The sequence below is a fragment of the Polypterus senegalus genome, chromosome 2 (genome assembly GCF_016835505.1).
Source record: "Polypterus senegalus isolate Bchr_013 chromosome 2, ASM1683550v1, whole genome shotgun sequence".
Lineage (NCBI taxonomy): Eukaryota > Metazoa > Chordata > Cladistia > Polypteriformes > Polypteridae > Polypterus > Polypterus senegalus.
This window is the reverse complement of record NC_053155.1, coordinates 124358108-124378714: the sequence shown is the minus strand read 5'-3', so window position 1 is coordinate 124378714 and position 20607 is coordinate 124358108. Positions and strand designations below refer to the sequence as shown.

General features: G+C 37.1%; 1 protein-coding gene across 2 annotated transcripts in view; it reads right to left on the bottom strand.

Moving 5' to 3' along the window:
- Positions 1-19688, bottom strand: part of LOC120523325 (glycerophosphodiester phosphodiesterase domain-containing protein 5-like) — a 400551-nt gene extending 380863 nt beyond the window's left edge. For both annotated transcript variants that reach the window (XM_039744540.1, XM_039744541.1), the window contains exon 1: positions 19136-19688. The gene's annotated coding sequence lies outside the window, so the exon portion shown is untranslated. The remainder of the gene's footprint in view (positions 1-19135) is intronic.
- Positions 19689-20607: the final 919 nt, after the last annotated feature.

Sequence of the window (20607 nt, the reverse complement as noted above, 5' to 3'; positions counted from 1 at the left end):
TTAGTGCTGCTTAGAAAACAAAATTTACTGTATATTGAGAGGCAGAGCACAAGGAAAGCTGCTATAATGTGAGGGTTACTTGTATGTGGTAATGAAGGTAAGTGTAAGTGACAATATGGTGTGCATTTGTTTGGTGATGGTCAAATGACAATGGTATGAAGAATGGCATGTGGCAGTATAAAACAGCCAATGCCAAACTGTAAGTGAAAGAAAGGGAATAAGGAGGGTTAACTAAGAGGAAAACAGACTGTACTCTTTGGAGTCAACATTCTGAAAACGTGTAATAAAACATCTGGAAGATAACAATGAAAGAATGTGCAAGATCAACTGTCTTTGACAGAAGGTTATGGGGAAAAGAAAATCAGTGTATATAATTGAAGTAGATTTGAAGTATTTTCTTAGTTTACCTGATAAACAAGTGGGTTCTTCATTCTAAATATGGGTAGAAATGTGCAAATTTCTTAGAGGGCTTTATAGTAAATAAAGACACATTTTGCATTATAGGGCATTTTGATATATTGATTTCTTTCCTCATTTCCTTTGTGTGTAATATTGACATGTTTGTGTGAAATACAGTGGAATACTGGGATCACAACAAAACTAATGGAAGGCTCACTTTTATACATGTATAGAAACTTTAAAAAAATGAACACCTTGTGTAAAAAGAAAAATGTTTTAGGACTTTGCATAACTGAACAATGGTTTGTGATTAGATACATGGGGGAAGAAGTGTGGAGCCTAACCTTTTGTTATTTAATGTCACCAAGGAAAAGATTAAGAATTTACCCGTCTAGATTGTGGATTTCTTTCTTGACTCTGCTTGATATGTTATGTTTAATTTTGTTTAAATTTTACATTTTGAAACCAGTTTAAATCTTGGAACAAATGCAGATAATTTGAATATTATGTCAATATTATTGGGACCAATTTTTGTAATGATTTATTATTGAGTACTTTTCCTTTTGTAATACATTGATTGACTTTATTTTAATGACTTGGGACATGTTTTTTAATTGAGTGGAAATTGCAACGCAGCCAAACTGGAAACAGCTATAAAGGAGGACTTGAACTTTGTGCTTATCAATCTAAATTTTACTCTGACTGTTTAAAGACAAATTGACTCAGACAAGCACAGACTGGATTGAACTGACCGTTTGTTTCACTGCTAGCAATATTTTTAATAGGGGTACCCCAACGAAACAGATCTGACATCTTATGACATATTGTTTTTTGGATCCATAAGTAGCTACCAATGAAGAATTAATATGCTGACTATTTAAATGAGCATTTTTAAGTCTTTACATCTGCAGGTGAAAGCTGTTTTTTCCTAGTGCATCGTAGATGACAGCATTTGAAGTTGAACCAGAGATTGGGCTGTGATAAAGGTCTGCAGATAAACTAATTATCTGACTCCAAGGAGAACCCAGCCATACCAAAGAGGGAATCAAGTCATGAATCAGGCCATCGATCAGCTGACTACTGGACAACGCACTTTGATTCCAGTTCCAGACATCATGGATACCTGCTGCCAAGAGCTCAACTATGCTGGTGATGTTTGAGCCCAAAAGATCATCGTGGATTCGAATCATAGATGACATCTGCCTACTTGGGTCCTTTTTGCTTGGGATGTTGGACCCCAACACCTGCTTTGGTCCTTATTAGAGAAGAAAATCTGTCACACTTTTACTCTGCAGGGCTCAATGTTCTTGCTGGAGCCTGCTTTGACTGTCCACTTGTTTGACAAATGGCAACATCTTTTGGGTTAAAAGTATTTGAACTGTGAAAGATATAGAAGGGAAAGCTAATTATTTGTAGACAAAGCAGAATATAGGGATTCCTAAATAATATGTATTTAATGAATGTTTGTATTAATTCATAGTGTTATTTTTAGATAAATGTTTTGATATGCCTTCTGATATTTTGTATGAGATAATAAGTCACCTTTAAGGACCAATGATTTGGTTATTTGTAAAGTTAATCAGAATTGAATCTAATCTAACATAAGGGATCTATTAGAGATTGTTAAGTGATTGTCATTGAAGGGACAATGCACTATTACTAGTCAGGGTCAGTCCAGTTTAGATATTCTAGGTTATTGATTGTAGTGTTATAGCAAATAATGTAGAGCTTTACATTTAGGTACATTTAATTAATTGAAAAGAATAATAGTAAGCATATGGGATGACACACATGACTAGTATTTTGGGGATAAGGGACACATACTATAGGTCAGGACATCTATAGCTTTTAGAAGAGGATAAAACAGTTTAGGCTAGCATGTTGATGGTGATACAGGTCAAATGATTAACATCATGGCTTGATGAGTATATGTTATGGAAATCAGTGAAATGAAGTAATAATTTGGCCCATAGGAGATGGAGTGTCTTATACATACAGTGGTGAGTGTGAGGTCAGTGAATTAAAAAGCCCAAATGAAGTTTGAAGATCTCTGAAGATATGAATCCTTAATAAGAAGCTTGGGTACAACCCTTGAAATTGAAATTGAAATAAATGTGACCTCAAAAATGACCCAGTGATTTGCATTTTGGAAGTAGTGCTGACATCTTCCGAAGGGAGGATTGACACCTACTGTCCACAAGATGGTTGCATTAATGTGATAAAGGTGGCTCAAGGTTGAGACCACAGCTGGGTGTATATTTGGGCAATTTTATGAATGAGTGTATTAAGATGTGAGCATGGTGAGGTGTGTAAGGACTTTATCTCCGATTATCATTGTGCACAGCGGTGGCAACCTAAAACTGAGAACTTTTGAGTTATTTAAGATAAATATTTATGCCATCTGTATCATCACCAATAATATTAATTAGTATTAACTTTATTTGAACCTGGGTATCATGGGGGTTCATGTTAGTGAAGCAGAAATTACTCTTAATAGTACGTTGTTGCTTGTTACTAGTTTCCTAATTAGTTATTACTAGAGTTGCTGTCAAACAGGTGTGCACCCAATTTCTTGAACCATGGACACCTTCAGTTAAAGATTTTATTCTTTTCTTAATGACAATGTGGATGATGAAATACCAAATCAGAAGAAACTCCTTGGGTGAAGTGCTAGTAACCGCTCCCCAGGGAGGTGACCCTCTACGGTGCGCAAAGTACCTGGGTTGAAGAAAAATTGTAATTTCACTGGAAAAATATTTCTCCAAGCGAAGAAAAAGCATTTATTATGGACAATTGTTTTATTATTATTGCTTTAATGACTATATTTAACTGTTATGTATTTTGTGCTTTACGAAAAATTGCAATCAGAACAAGAAGGGCAAGAGCGCTGGGTTTGCTGGCGAGGGCGAATGTAATGGAAGGATTTTTCTAAAGAGAGGGGGGGGATCAAGAGAGCAGATGGGCGTTGGTCGCTCAGCGCAAAAACCAGCTTCAAGAAGGAAAAGTACTGGGAATATGGCCAGAGGGTCATGCTGACTTGTTTTTCACTTCAAGGGGCTTCACTACGCAATTCTTATTTTTGTGTGCCTCCTGGTACCAGGTGTCGTCATCATCAGGACCAAGTGCAAAACAACACCGCGTCCCGTGGAAAGGTGTGTGTGCTGAAACTAATCACTTCTGTATACACTGCTTACACGTAAGCCGCTTTGGGCAAGGGACGCTCAATTAGTATATAAGGGAAGGTTCCGCCCTCAGTTTCTTTGGAGGCTCAACCGTGGGGACAGCGCGCACCGCCCGGTAAATAAAAGGCTAAAAGGGTTGATCCTTTGACAAGACTGACAAGCGGGCCCACTCAGTCTACTGGTCTGGGATGATGGCTCTGGGTCTTTTGATGTATGTTACTGTATGTATGTATGTATGTTATTGTAAGTATAAGTTTGTCTCTTTATTTCGATAACCCATTCATATGTATTTAAATGTTATAATTGATTAAGTAAACAAAATAGAAGTATTGGACCTCTTCTCTCTGATTCTTTGCCTACTTATGTTCATATCCCTGGAATCATTTTCCCATAACAAAACAATAGAGAAGGAAAGTTCTTACGCAGGATATTGCTGTTCAAGGCTTGTATATTTTGTGTTGTTTCTTTGAGCATCTCTTATAAGTTCTCTGTATAATAAACAATCAAATATGCATACCTCAAACATGTGGATGTGAAAAGTAAATGATCAGAAAACTGTATGCAATCGTTACCTATTGAAAACAAGGAAAAAATCAAACGGTAATGTTTCTAGATAACTAAAGACTAACTAAAATTTTATTATTGTCATTAAGATAAAGTAGAACAAAAAGGAAGTTCCATTATGAGAGGTTAAACAGAATCTTCCATGTATTTATGAAAAACATTCATTTTAATCAAAATAAGCAATCACTTTTGAGTATTTTAGCATTACATTAAACATTACAAATAATTTACTGTCTATGTATCAATTTGCTTACACAATTTCAGTAGCAAAGTGTAACCCATGTATTACAAATTTCATAATCAGTTAGTACAAAAGTCCAAAGGACTTATAATGGTACTAGTCACTTTTTTATTATACAAGTTTGTTGATATTCAAGGAATTTAAATTAGTGATAAGAAATATTGATTCCTGGCACCTTTCAACATCTCAGTCAGTGGCAGGCGTGAATGTAATATATTAACGCAGACTATTTTGCCTGTATGACATCCAGTACAGTCAAGGTTATGCTACAATTATGTGTTGATTTGGATACAAAAAGGTAACAGTTATGGCCACAGAAAAGTTTAGAGGAAATTCTCCTTTTGCAACTATTTTCAACGTTTGAAAAACTACTGCCTTGACTCTACGTTGCTCTCTCAGTAAACCTTCCATCTTCACTGAAATTATCAAACTTCATTTAACTGTGGTAAGCACTTTTAATAGTTTTCAACCCACATGAGACTTATTTGTCTGACTCAAACTTGGCCCATTTGTTTAATAAAGTAAAATATAATAAAGTACAGAGATTTGAGGTAGCTTTGCACATTTATACAACCAGTTGAAAACAAGACCCAAGCTATTGCAAGCGCACTCAGAGTTTATGCTTTTTATGGTAAAAAGGTAAATAGCATTGAGAATTCAAAAATGACAATAATTAAAAATGGGTGGAAACTTTATGTCTCTTAGCAGGTGCCAAAAAGTTGTCATGCTGTCAAATTATCAACCTGTAGTAAGAGTCTAAAATATTTTTAATCATAAATTTAAAAGAATATAAAATTCTGGTTATAGCAGGAATATTATCTTTCTGCTGGTTATTTAGGAATATAATTTTCCTCCTCACCTTCTGGTGAGGGAATTGAGATTTATATCTGATAGTACAGACCATGAAGGAAAGGAGTGGGATAGCTGAGAAGCAGGCTATAAAACAGCCAGGGAATAAACTAGCAGTGTTGTCTCACATTCTGACATTCAGGGAGACACAAAAAGTGTGTTTTTTTTTTTTGTTTTTTTTTAATAATTAACATGGAGCTTGACTGTTATTGGTTTTTCATTTGGTGTTGTGTTTATATCTCTTGGTTCAGGAATAATTCTTGATTAATATGAAGGAATGTCTTTGTTCCAATAAAGACTTGCATTGTATAAGTATTCTATAACAGCACCAAGAATTAAGACTGCTCACTAAAGTCACTAATTTTCTACCTTTCATTATCACTCTTCACTGACTTCTCAAGGTCAAATATATTCAGTTCCTCTCCACTTCACTTCACTTCATCTCACTTTCATTCTTGCGTGAAAAACTTTTGCCACACGCTTCAATTCATGCTTTCATAAGTTAGTATTTTTTCTTAAAGAAAAATCCTTAGTTTATTCATTTTATTATATAATCAAAACAATTTTAACTAGCATCACCACACATTTTTATTTCTGAAACTTTTAAGAAACTCATCACTGTACTGCGGCAATAACAAATACAGTAATTGAAAAAATAATGAGCTAAGAAATCAAAGGTAGGTGTTCCTCACACACTTAGTCTCAATATCTTTTGTATATAGTTGAGCTGCACAGAATTCAAGGTAGAAAAGAAAGAACAAAGCCAAATCCCAAGTGATTTCAGGATAGCTGTGACTAAATAACAAAGTCTCAAGAATACAACAGTAAGTGAAGTATTTGTGGGCATTTGGTGGATCCACTTTATAAACAACAGGTTAAATCAAAATCCCACAGACTCCTTTTCAGTAACAAACAAAACAACGCTTAGTCTAGTACCACTACTAAGCACCAAATTCTATGTTTCAACTTTATGCTTATTATTCTAAAGAAATATGGAAATAGGGAGAACTGGAAGTATTTTTCTACCATAGTTTACATGATTTCACTTTCTGATGGCTTTTAAAAGTGACAATGTTTCTGAATTTGCCACACATTTTCTTCAAATGTTTAACTGGTTTTGTTTTTACTGCAGCTGGGACTCACTCTTTGTAACTTCAAGCAAAAAGATCATTCACAGCCAACTGAGCGTTTACATTTTAATTTTACGCCACCAGCATATTGTCCATGAACCATATCAAAAAGGTGGACAACATTTAGGTTGCCACTGTGAACCTTACCAATCTTTAAGTTTGAAAATTATTTGAAATTAAGTGGCCTAACAAGAAACTACTGAATGCCTGTTACACAACCAAATATTTTCCCCTAAAATCCACTTTTTAAACTTCACCACTTTACTCTAAACACTGCTGTACTTTAAGTCCACTTAAAGGCTCTGGAGCAATATGAGAAAATGTCATTCAGTCCATCAGTTCCAATTTGCATAACCTGCTCAAAATACAATGCAGATGAGATATGCCGCTTTCCAAGTTCCTACTATACAGAGACAGGCTGCAAACTTTATTAGATAAACATATCTAACTGCATGTTATTTGCACTTCGAACAGCCAGGATATTCAAGGACATTGACTTAGCAGGGTGTGGAAAGTACACTAGTGTATCTGATCTACAATTTCCCTAACAGGTTTTGCAGATCACTTTGTGGAAGATCTGTATCTTGAACGGTTTCTGCAGTCTCATCCCAAAAACATTCAAATGGATTCAGATTTTGTGACTATGGGAGTCACTACAACAATTAAGTGTCAGGCTCTAAGGAATACTATAGGTCTTGCTGAAGTCTTGTGGGATGGAATATTATTCCACTGAAAATTCCGCAGAATGGTACAAAGCTGCAATGAATGGGGGTTATCTAATTAATAATAAAACTGATAAATCCTGTGCTGCTCAAAACATATCAAGAATGGTAATGTGTACAATATAATTATTAAATCACCACTGCCCAACTAATTATTAATACAGGACAGAATGGGTCTCTAGACTCATAATTTTTTATCAATAGATCCTTCTCTCATTGTAGTGAATTTACAGGATCAGGGATTCATCAGACCAGGGGATATATTTTTTAATATACCAGTGCCCAGTTTTTGTGTTGATAATGCATTTAAGTAATATTTTTTTTTCTGCACAGACAGGGCTGTAATGTCCCAGAGGTGAGAATGTAAGACAAGCTGTGCCTTAGTGATTAGAAACGGAGATATTGTTGTGATATGTGAAAATAAAAAAACTTTAAACAAAAAGATTGAGACTATCACCTCTGAGGTCCAAAAGTGCGCTGATACATACGATTTATATCAAAACACTCTGGGAACGGGTCTGCTGTGGAGATGTGAATGGACATATTGTTGTTAAAAATATGAGCTGTTAATGTGGTCAGATCTGACAGTACACTAACTACTTGTACTCAAATGGTAAGAACAGGGAATCATTATTATGGAGTATCAGCGTCCACTTTAAGCACTGACTTCACCCTACCTTATGATGTAAAACAAAACCCATTTAATAGGGCATTATAGGGAAAAGTTTTAGGCTACACAAATCACTAATGGCAACAAAAAATGTTATTAACTTTTTAATGCATTTTTAAAATAAAGATTTCACACTGGAACATTTTTGATTTGTTTTGTTCATGGTTTCAATTACGTCCATTTTTGGTTTTCGCTTTTGTTACATGCTATGGTTCTAATCCCTGCTGTGCATCCTGGTTCACTTCTTATCGCACCATTGCCATATACTCAGCTGTTAAATGCTATTCAATACAAGTTGAGTCAGTCTTCATCTACTGCATCGTTAGCAATCAATCTGTTTCTTATTGTGGCATCGTCAATGAATGAATAAAAAAGTGATCATGTTTTAAAAGCTCTGCTTTGTTTTTATCATCCCTCCAATGCTCACACTGTTGCTTTAATCTTTTTTTTCCCCCACAGAGGAACACATAGCAGATAATTTATCATGTAAATCTAACCTTCCTATGCAACTCATCTTCCTTCTTAAATTAGAAAATTTAGTTTTCCTCATGCTGTTCTCAATACCCTTCACACTTGCCCAGCTATCAATGAAATAATTAATAATGATACACTAAACTGGACAAACAGCAGTGAAAATGAACCAGTTGTGGCCTTCAAAATTCTGCATCACTTAACATTCCTGAAAACGGAAAGTAGAAGTTTATGGTATGTTCCTTGTGAGATAACAAGTTCTACAATACATTTATAAAATAGTTAACAATAATTTAATTCATGACTGATGTATTGTTAACAAAATGTATATACCAGTCCTTCCTGCTACAGCATACGGTTCTGTTTTCCTCTGATCACTCTCATTAATGTAAGATCAAAGTAGGCAGACTTAAAATTGCCAGTTCCTGATTAAAAGCTAGACAAAATAAACAAAAAACACATTCGCCATTCCTTACACTGGTATCTTTTTTCAGTTCAAGTAGATTCTTTAAGTTGAATTAGAATATATTATCGTGCAGTTTCTACTACTTCTGCATCAGGGCTTAAGGAAACTTCAACTGAAACCAGGTCTGTATGGAGTTTATGTTGCCTGGGTCTTTCTCCAGGAATAAGGCATTTTGCCTCTCACATCCCAAAAACAAGCATGTTAGGTTTCTATTTGATACTACATGCATATTAGGGCTGAGCAGGTGGTTGATGATATCATCCATCGCTATTAAGCTGGAGACATTGCTGATTGAATCCAAGCATTTGCAGAAATTTCTTCAATGCAGCAAATTGTAGCAGTCATTTTTTTTTAATCTTGCATGCTTCGCAAGAAAGCTGTCAGGCACTCATATTCGTAGCACGAGGTACAGGAGATTCCTCAACTTACATAATTTAGAAGTAGTGCACTGTAGCTTAGCGAAAGCAACCTGATCAGTGCATCACACACAAAGTTTGAATGGGAAGAGCGCAGGCATGTTCTGCTGCAGTGTTTGTGCCCTTCACTTTTTACAGCGCTCTTTTAGGTAGCTCACTATCCTTAAAATAACCATTCACTGTGGCCCAAGTTGGAATTCTTTTAAGAATTTGGCTGGTTTGCCCATTTTAAAGGGTACCCTGAAGATGCTCATTTGTGTGATGCAAGGTCAGTAAATACAGTAGGTGACTGATCTCCAGGCTAATGCAACTTGGCAGTAACATTACAATATTTTTCTAACTCCCTTTTCCTGGGCAGAATCACAAGGCAGCTGCAGCCGATCCCTGTAGCATTAAATGTTACCTAAGCTATGCAGTGAGATTCGGGCACCAGAAAAGGAAAGTGGCAACATGGTGGTGCTTCTTTGGTCCTACAGGCAATGCTTGAAGTGGGCTGGTACCTGCAGTACTTGATGCTTCATGGGGGCGGGGCCCCCTCCCTAAGTTATCTTGCAAAAGTAATAACAAATTGGGAGGCTCCATTTCAAGCACTGCTTGCGGGAAAATGGGAATGTAATTGTACTGTATGCATGAGATCATAAACCTGGAAAAAAACCGATTGCACTATATATCAAAGCAATGCTTTTTTAACAAAAGCCAGTGCTATCGTCCTTCTGCATGCACATCGTACATTGTAAGCTTGCAATACTAATAAACACTCAGCATTACGATCTCTTTGTGGTAAGTCGTTTGTACTCATGATAAAAACAGCAAAATATGCATTATAACGAAGCCACAATGAGTCAACGAAGTATGATATTGTTTCTATAACACATACTGAGTCGCTTTTTTTGTTCAGAAGATGGTAGAAAGAGAACAACTGAGGATGACATGATTGAATGAGCAAAATAATTAGTAATTTCTAGTTTCCTATTGGTATACATTTATTCAAACTCATTTTATGAGGCAAATAAAATTCTAGAGTTTCATGCCAATATGACATTGTGATGTGCAGCAATTTAAATGAACTTGAAGTGAATCACCTTTGAATCATCATAATAACTTCACTGAATATTGTTACTTGTGCAGAGTTGCAGGAATCTATATGACAACAAAACATACTATTGCATCCAGAGCTAAAAGTCCCGTACACATGATTTGAAATGATAATGTAACTTTTAAGACATCGCACAGCCCTAATGCACATACAATAGACCAACATCTTTTTAGGGACTGATCCCTGCCTTCTGGCTCTGGGCCGGATTAAGGAGGTTTATCATATGGATGTGTGAATAGATTACAGTACAACAAAACGGTACTTGATCACAACCACCAAGCAAAACTGTACAGGTATTTGTCTTAGAATATTAAATACTGAACACTAAATGAATTTTAAATATCAAATGTAAAGCCTATATAATGATCTTTGCTTTTTATGTAAGCATATACATATATACGATTCCATCCATCAACCTCTTTTCTTGTTTATTTAGTTAATATCTGCCAAGCTAAACCAAGCAAAAAAGGACAAAAAATTCAATAATGCTCACTGTAATTACTAATATCATCTATGTTCATTTATGCATATTCATTTTTAAAGTTTGTCAATTACTCAAGTATATTCCTTAATGTACACTTGATTTAGAAGAATGTGGAGAACTGTGGAACAGAATGTGCTCTTTACACTGCTGCAAAAAATGCAATTTCTTCTAAGTGTGATACTATCTGATAAGAATATTTTTATTATAAAAAAAATGTAAAAAAATCACAGGATGATGACACCATGTGTTAGCACTGTTTACTAACAACTCAAGTCTAGGATTTGAATCCCTACTGATGGCAAGTTGAATTTTCTCCCAAATGACTCTTTGCAAGTCCCAAATATGAAAAAGTTATCTGATGGCCCTAAAGAGTCCTGATCTAAATGCACATGGGTGTTACTGTCAAGTGTTTTCTGCAACGGACTTATCTCCTGTCCATGGCGATTTCCTTACTTGTTCCCAATGCTGCTGAGTAGGTGCCTACTCCCTACCGTCAATTGATCAAGCAGGTTAGAAAATGGAATGAAGGATAGACATGGTATAAACTATGGAGAGGACTGGTCTACAAAAGTGGCATTAAAAAATAACTCCATTTCCTGTATCTTAAATAAATACATAAGCTTAAAAATATACCACAGTCTCATGTTTGAAAACAATTTTGTATGATTTATTGAAAATGTTGCTATGCAATGTTTTAACATATGCAGACTAAAAAATGTAAAAATGAATTATGGAAATGTGCCACATCAACCCACAGACTAGCTGTTCAAAACTACATTCAGTACAAACTTCCCACTAGATGGATAGTTCTGCTATGCTTAATATAATGCTCACAAAGTGTTTCCCATTTTACAACCACTGAGATTAATTTAGATTTATTTTAGATGAATTTCAACAAGATTTAAAATCAAAACCTTAAAAGGAAAAAATAAGTTGTACTGTGTGTTTCTATCTTAAAACATTTAAGTGCTGAGCTGCCTTAACCCACATAGAAAATGTAAACACAAAATCAAATCTATCCATTCATTTTCTAAGAACGCTGACTTTATTTGGGTGTCAGTGTGAGTCAATTTCTACACCATGAGCAGTAGAAGTAAAGAGTGAACCAGTATAATCAAAATACAAAGTCAATCATTCAGGACTAGCACACACCCTTCACACCCTCAAACCAAAAGAATCAGAGTAAATCAGAACTTAGCCTCCAAAGAGTACAATATGATCTACACAAATACATGTTCCAAATATTTTATGCGAGTGTGGTCTTTGAAACCCATTCTCTAAGCCATTTCCAATGTGACAGCACCACCAGAATTATAATTGCTACCAACGAATAAAACCTCCTAGAGGCCCCGGAATGCATTGCACCCAAAACCTTTGGACCCAGTTATTTAAACAGCCAACTCCCAGTCCTGCCTCTCAACTGACTGTCCTTGTATCAAAAATGCAGATCACAGAATTAATTTGCTGATCATCTTTACCAACTCTCCGCATCAAAAAAAAAAAAAAACATTTAGGAGTATTCCAATCTACAGCTAACCCTGGTAGAAGAATTCTATATTTTACTAGCCACGGCACAACTAGAGATATCCGACCACCAGCTAGGAGCTACAATACACACTGTTTTTTTTTTTTTCTTAATCAGAAGATCATTAAATTGCTCAATCATATGAACAAGACAAATTATGAGGGCACATCACCTATTTTAATTGTGATCTATTTGCATAAATTGTAAACTATTAGACAAAATGTTCATTCTGTGCAGGTTATGTTAAATCAGGGATTGCATTAGACGGTTCTCTTTAGTTTTTTCTTTGAGAGTTATTTTTTTCTGGGGATTTGAAACATTTAAAACTTAATTTCACTTTAATTTTTACTGTCATTTTGAGATCTTTTTATTTCACAGTCATATTTTGGATTTTTCACAATGCCATTTTGTGTACTTTTCGCTAAGATGTTGGCGTCATTTAGCAAGGACATTCCTCAGATATAACGCCAACTGACAATATTGTTGTAGCTCTATTTAAATTGCTACTGCTGCATGGGACTCAGTGTCCAAAACCAATTGCAAGCACTTTAAAGCCTTTGATTTTGGTTTGTGTATTGGTCTTTATTACCATTAGTTTGACTCATGGTTTTGACACGAGCTTGTCGTAAGATAAAGATTTTATCTCCCAGTCATTTATTTATCTCCGTTTTTGTTGACTGCCAGTTTATATATTTGGCAGAAAAACCAAGTCTTCCCAATACTCTAAATCTAGAGTTCTGAAGGGGACTCTCCAATGCATTGCAACTCATCAGTAACTATTTTGTCAATTAATCTGTACTTTATAAAATGCCTCCAGAAGAATTCACCATCACTTCTCTCAAATGGGAAGCAGTACTTGTAAGGCAGGCCATACCTAGGTTCGAGGAGTTACAATGGCCATAATTCAATTTACACAATTTACTTATGAATTTTCAACAGTAGTATGTCTGGTTCAAGAGCAAAACATGAAAATCCAGAAGTGCATAAGCAATTAAGTAAGACATGTCACATAAAGAATTTGCCTCTGATTAAAATTATAAACATAATAAAATAAACTGTACAACTGGTCACAACAGTGAATTATAAGGTATTATATAATTGAAATGTACTCCTCTCCCCAACCTACACCAGCACAGAGTATTTCAAAAAATAGAAACACTATTAACCTCCTAAAAGACTCCTTCCAATTTCCTCTTGCTTGAACCTGCTAATGGTTACCTAGCTAACACTGAAGTATGTATTATTAAAGGAAAAAATGTCAAACTGACCAAAAATGAACAATCCTCAAGCATGATGTGCACTGTTAGAGCATGCCCATCAATCATGTGTGCTCATAGATTTACACCAACTCTAGGCAAACCTTTTGTGCTTTTCACAACACAATCCAGGAGCATCACTGACCAAGTGTTTTATTCAACCTGGCAATGATACTTCTAAACAATAAGATGGCTCCAAATCATTTCTTTGAGTGTCACTAGCAAGTACATTGTAAAAACATGAAGACTTTTTTTATCCCCATGGTCAGTACATAGTTAAACATCCATCCATCCATCCATTATCCAACCCGCTATATCCTAACTACAGGGTCCCAGGGGTCTGCTGGAGCCAATCACAGCCAACACAGGATGCAAGGCAGGAAACAAACCCTGGGCAGGGTGCCAGCCACCGCAGGGCACACACACACACACCCACACACTACGGACAATTTAGGATCACCAATGCACCTAACCTGCATGTCTGTGGAAGGAAACCAGAGCACCCGGAGGAAACCCACGCAGACACGGGGAGAACATGCAAACTCCATGCAGGGAAGACCCGGGAAGTGAACCCAGGTCTCCTTACAGCAGCGCTACCACTGCGCCACCGTGCCACCTCATAGTTAAACAGTAATTCAATATTTGGTTAATCCCCCCTAGCTAAACAAATGCTGAGCCAGCAATTACAAACTAGGTTAACATAATGAATTGAAAAATTAACCATAGTTCCCAAAGTATACTCAGAAAACAGAAACTTCTCAGTGTCAACAAAAAGAACTGAGTTCTGTTTTGCTCTGAAATACTTTTCATTGCCCCTCTTAGCCTGACCAGCGACAGTGACCACAGTGCTCTATTCTTTTTCTAATTCCTAAACTCTGCAACACAAACTATAACTTTAGAGAGCTTCTCTTCTGTTCATTTTCTTTTTTGACTTTTACCTAAATTTTATTATGCCACAAGTTATCACTTCACCCCTTTCCAAAACGCAAAGATAAAAAAATATTTTTTACCACAACCTTTTTAAAAAGCAAACAAAAAAAAAAAGGTACCCATAAGATCATATGCCAACATGCACACACATGCTTACAACGTCAGCTACATAACATCACCTGATGGCATCATCAATGTAAACAATGAGCACTAAAACATTAACAACATAAGGGATTTAAACAAGCACTAAAACAAACATAAGTACTGTGTTATGGGAGTCTCACCTCACAACCATAAAGTGATAATGCATGTGTGCAAGCTTAAGTATGTGAAGATTTAAAAATAATAAAATAGGACAGAATTAATGTCATCAATGATCCTTAATCCCTCATGGATTGCTAATTAATGGTGCCTACAATTGTTTATAATTCATAAATGCTATTGTTGTGTATTGCAGGTGTGAAAGCAAGAGGGCGCCATAGAGTCCCAATTCCCAAATACAAAACATAAAAGAAGTCCCGGGTTCAAATAAAAGAGGGGAATTTATTACAAAACACCTTTATAATAATTATACAGGTTGTCTCTTCTTGTTTCTCTCTCTCTCTCCACACTGATACTCCTCCAAGTCAAGTGTTGCCTGTCTCTGGTCTCAGCTCTGACTCAGCTGGACAAGGCAGTGTGAACTCTTTTATTGGAGTCCCGGGAGTACTTCCAGTTCCATGGCTCTGCCTGTTGGAAGCACTTCCGGGCTATACACAAGTCCCCAGGTACAGGGAGTATAACTACCAGCAACCCCTAGCTGCCCCAACAGAACCCAGCAGGGCTGAGCCTCCTGCGGCCGTCCAAATGGATAACACAGCCCAGGGATACTGCCACCTAACCTTTGGGTGAAACAATAAGCTGAACACACTGCTTTCCTCTGTCCTTCCATAATATCGGCATCACTGCCAGGTAAGTTTCGCAAGTTAAATCCGGCTGGGACACCGGTCCTCACGTGTCATCCCTCTCACAGGTTTACAATATACTTGCATTGCATTGTGCATGGCTTTTAAAACAAAAGCAGACTGTGGTATACAGTCTAAACATTGAATAATGACCACTGGATTTTACTCTTCAAAGCAAAACTTGCAGAAGCCTTAACATTCCTCATCTTACAAAATCCCTCAAAGAATTTTTTTTCTGAATAGTTTTCTTGTACTAAAGATCTTGCCCAAAACCAAGGGCATAAGTCTCTAAATTGCTTTTATCAGAAGTACGCAAAAGTAGCTCTCATTGTTTTAAGATCAACCCTGTTTGCTTTTCCTCTTCAAAGCTACATTTTTCCTCTTAAGACAATAAATATTAATAAGAATTCTATTTTTCTTGTTTCATAGGTCAAAATATCCCTGGTGCACTATCATTGTAAATTTTCTTTTTCTTCTGTAATACCCAATATACTTTAAAATCGCCAAAAGGTTTAAAGGACTCTTAGGAATTACTGTGCTGAAGTCATCACTTCTTGTGTGCAACCTAAATAAAAATGCAAATGATATTCATTCATTCATTTATTTATTTCATATATCCCTCCCTCTGTCTATTTCCTGAACATACTATTTAAACTAATGTGTTGTGGTAGGAGAAGCAGGCTTCAAAAATGAACAGACGCAAGTCCAATGTGGGGCTCACAGACAAACCTATACCGGGTCAAAGGAGAATCCCCAATTAACCTAAGGTGCACATCTTTGGGATATGAGAAGAAGCCGGAACTCCTGGAGAAAATCCATATGGGAAGAATGTACAAACCTGTAAACAGCAACCAAACTGGGAACTGAATTAAGGTGCTGCAAGGCAGTTGAAATCACCATTGTGCCACCCAATCATTACCCTGCTTCAACCTTATTAGTTTGACTGCCTTGTGAGCTTACAAAAAATTCATAACCAAGATATTTTCTAAATATATCTCTGTGATCTACAAATGCATTGAATATGTATTAAACGGTTACATGGCCTAATTAGGAAAAGATTGCTCAACTGATTGGAATAGCTTTCATTAATATGAATAAATAACACTTCTGTCATGATTTGTGGAAACTAGAAGTGTATGGCAAGTTGTGAGCCCTTACTGTCTCCCTCACACATCTGTCATTCAGTCATTTTCTGCGAATTAATTACAACTCCTCCTTTTGGTATTCATGTCTTCCTCTAATAGAATCTCTAAGCTATTGGTATTAACAAATCAAATCAGAATGCATGTTATTTCATTGTTTAAAATGGCTTTGCGGTGTATTACCAAATTTGGAATCAAATACTCTCAAAAAGATTAACTCTAAATGAAATACAAGTGACCAGGCTTTTTTTTTTAAATCAGAGACTGCAGCTATGGGCAACATAAAGTGTTACATGTAAGATAATTACTAACATGTGAAGCAAAGACAACTACAGATAAACACTTTTCCAAAATGAGAGATTGACTAAAAGCTGGAGTATGTTTTTAAACTTTATTTTAACAGATAATGAAACATAAAACAATTATAACTGCTAGTAAGTTAAAAATAAAATTATTTTATGTAGTAGGTTTTCTAAAGGGTAACTTTATGATGCAGTTGTTAGAAGATTATCCCTGCATGTATATAAATTGTCCTCACAGTTATTCGAGTTTTCTTCTCACACCCTAAACACTCACGTGTTTAGGTAACTGGAAACTCCAAAATAGCCCAGTATAGGTCAGTGATGGCATGTGTGTACTTGCGTCCCATTATGCTCTTTTATCAGTGCTTCTAGGCTAGGCCCTGGCTCCATGTGAACATAAAGAGGAAAAAAAACACATGATAAGGTGAATAGAAAAAAATTCTGAATTAGCATAATCTGCCATAATTCAGGATGTTCATAAGAAATGTAGAGAGTCACTTCATGAGACAAAAGTATATAACAAACCAGAATAGCAATTGAAATGTTTAAAGTCTAAATATTATCGATTCTAACAGAAATTTGTCATTTTTTACCCTCTGATAGAGGTCCAGGGAGGACTTGATCCATAGCAAAGGCTTAAAAAAACATAATATTCATAATCACAGAATTTGAAATTGTTGAACATCATGCTCCACAAGCTTATGTCTAAGCTTATGGCCCCATCTGGAAGTGGCTCTTAGAGAGTTAGGACTATAGATAAAGAAATGAATATCAATAATATGATCACATTTGTGATCACCAAGCTCGAAACAGCATAAAATGACACTCCATATTTCTATTACCAATCCCCATTTTTTCAAAGTATTGTGAAAAGGGGTAACTTTTACCCCTGGTATCCCAGTAGGGAGTGAACTGAGGGATTTGGCTGGTGTGACATGCACAACTTCACACCTTTCTGATCATTTTGCTGAAGTATTGGTTTACTCTTTTATCATAAGAGTAATAATTTCCTGTACAAAATATGGTGCAAACATGGCCTAAAATGAGGGGTTTTCTGGACTAGATATCCAAAAATGGGGTTAAAACTTGACGTCTTGCATAACTAGTCATCAAGACGAGCCAAATGTTATATCATAAGTGTTTTTTTCTTGTGTACCAGCGAGTCAGGAGGTGCCAGACAAAAAAATAATAATTTCAAAGCATTCATAAGTAATTCTTATGAGCACAATAAAAATGTCCTGGGTGACAGGGAGCCAGAGTCTGTTTTGGCATTGCTGCTTTCAAGGAAGGACCTCACCCTGAATGGAACATTCACACCAAGCAAAACTGAAAGGGTGCAAGAGAACTGGAGAATTTATAAAAAGTGCACACATTCATAGGTAGAACACACAAGCTCCATCAAGCGGAGACAGTATAAAGTCATTTTGAAAACCTTGGAATTTTGGAGTAACAGTGATGGCATTCTTCACTGATGATCTTCATTAAAAGTTTCCGTCATATATAAATAAATCTTTGTCAAATGGTTTTCCTGAAAACGTCAATCTAAAAAAAGCATACACCGCGCCAGTATAACTCCGCACAAGGTTTTCAGGCTTCCGATTTGCACAGTGGGGGTGACAATAGACGCGGAAAACGAGCTCACAACCCTTGCTAGATCTATTTAAATATCAAGGAGCGGCGCACTCTCTCCGCTTGACTTCTAAAAGATGCGACCTGCATTCCACGCGAGCCCCCCTAATTACAGGCTCGTCCCTAAAAAAAATAGGCAGTGACCTGCACTCAGCTGCTGACCCGAACGTTGGAAGGTTCGCTTTCGATCGCTCTGCAATCCCGACTGACGCTCCCTTCCCACCCCTTGCCGTCCGGTCTCTGCGGAAAGGTGCCAAAGCGCATCCCCACGTGTGGCCGCTTTCTTGCTGCTGACGTCACTCCCTTTCGATGGGTCTCCCAAGACAGAGAGCGCACCAGGCGACAAACGCTCCTATAAAAAGCACAAACACACACAGGAAACCTCCGCGCAGGTGTCAGCAAAACATAGCCGGGAGGCACGCAAGCCCCGTGCGACGGAGCGAAGAGCTTCACAACACGTGTCTAATCCAGGGGAGTGGACCGACCGCGTGCGAGCTGTCCGCATCAAGTCGCATCACACTTTATCCGCTGTGAAACAAAGGAATAAGGCGTTCCAAAGGTTGCAACAGCGCCGGGGTAAAAATGTCAAGCGAGCACTACAGTACTGCCTTCGACTGTGTATCGCTATTAATACCCAAGCTTCGGCAAGTTGCAGCTCCGACACTCCAAGGTAGCGCCGTTACAATGGACCACATTTCAGGAGGAATTTTAACTCACCTTGTTCTGCTCGGCGCGGGCTTTAGTTTTAAACTTCCCACGTCCCGGGTTCACCTGCACGTGTAGTTGCCTTGCGCTCGGAGAACAATTCGGATTTTCCTTTGCTATCCCTGGACAGTTCCAGCCTTGCTGAATAGACACGATTCTATAAGCTCTTTATTCAGAGGTTCTCAGGTGAACAATCTTAGGACTTTTCGGGAAAGAAAGTAAAACAAAACGCTATAAGATACCAGATTTGCTTGTTTTTCTTTGTCAGCGGCTTTACACAAAAAAATGAGAGAAAGTAACTGAGCGACGAATCTGTCCGCTTGTCACTTTAGTTGTTCCCATCAAAAAATACAAACACATGCGCATACGGGGCTGGGATGTGTTGCCTAATAGTGGTCATACGGTGAAGTGCCTGAGAGCGCAGCCAAGGATCTTGCAGCCAGAAAAAGGAGGCGGTGCGGCTACGCCTCTCAGAGGCTTCTCGGCCACGATATTTAAAGAAGCAGCTGCTTCTTAGTCTGGTAAACAGTCGCGAAAAGAGCATCACCTGACAACAACAGCAAATCCACCGATAATTTTAGATGTCCAATGGTTCACTTTTATGATCTAACAAATATATATATATCCAATATTTATCAAATTACAGCTTGCATATGAGAAGAATGTGTACTGTTATTATTTTGCAAAACATTATTAAGTAATCAAGAACAAGCAAATTTAAAATGAAGAAGTGCACAAAAACATAAAGAGAATGCAAACTAAAGGATAACGATAAAAAATAGACATTTTTGACAAATTAAAAAAATAGAAGTGCATTCTCAAAACAGATGTTTCATTACTTTCTTCAGTTTGGCCCAAGAAGATTGGGAAAGCTGATAATTACCCTATAATTTTCATTACATATTTGGCCGACACCTTTATCTAAACATTTGAGAGGTACAATTGATTGTGTTTATTTTCTTTCTCCAGTTGGATCACAGGCAGGTGAAGTGATTTGCTTAAGGTCATACAGTGTCAGTAGCAGGAATTGAACCCATAATCGCAGAATGTGCAGGCCAAAGCGTTATCCACTGTGCCACACTCCCTTTAGGTAGTCCACTGTCATCCCTAGCATAGATGTGTTTAAAACCCTTTCCCAAAACCACCCTCTTCTACGTGTTGGTGTGCTGGGGAGGCAGCATAAAGAAGAAGGACGTCTCACACCTGGACAAACTTGTTAAGAAGGCAGGCTCTATTGTAGGAATAAAGCTGGACAGTTTAACATCTGAGCAGAGCGACAGGCACGAAGCAAACTCCTGTCAATCATGAAGAATCCACAGCATCCACTTAACAGTGTCATCTCCAGGGAGAGGAGTAGCTTCAGTGACAGACTTTTGTCACTGTCTTGCTCCACTGACAGACTGAGGAGATCGTCCCCCCCTCAAACCCCAACCACACACTAAGCGACTCTTCGAATTCCACCCGGGGGAGTAAATGCTAACATT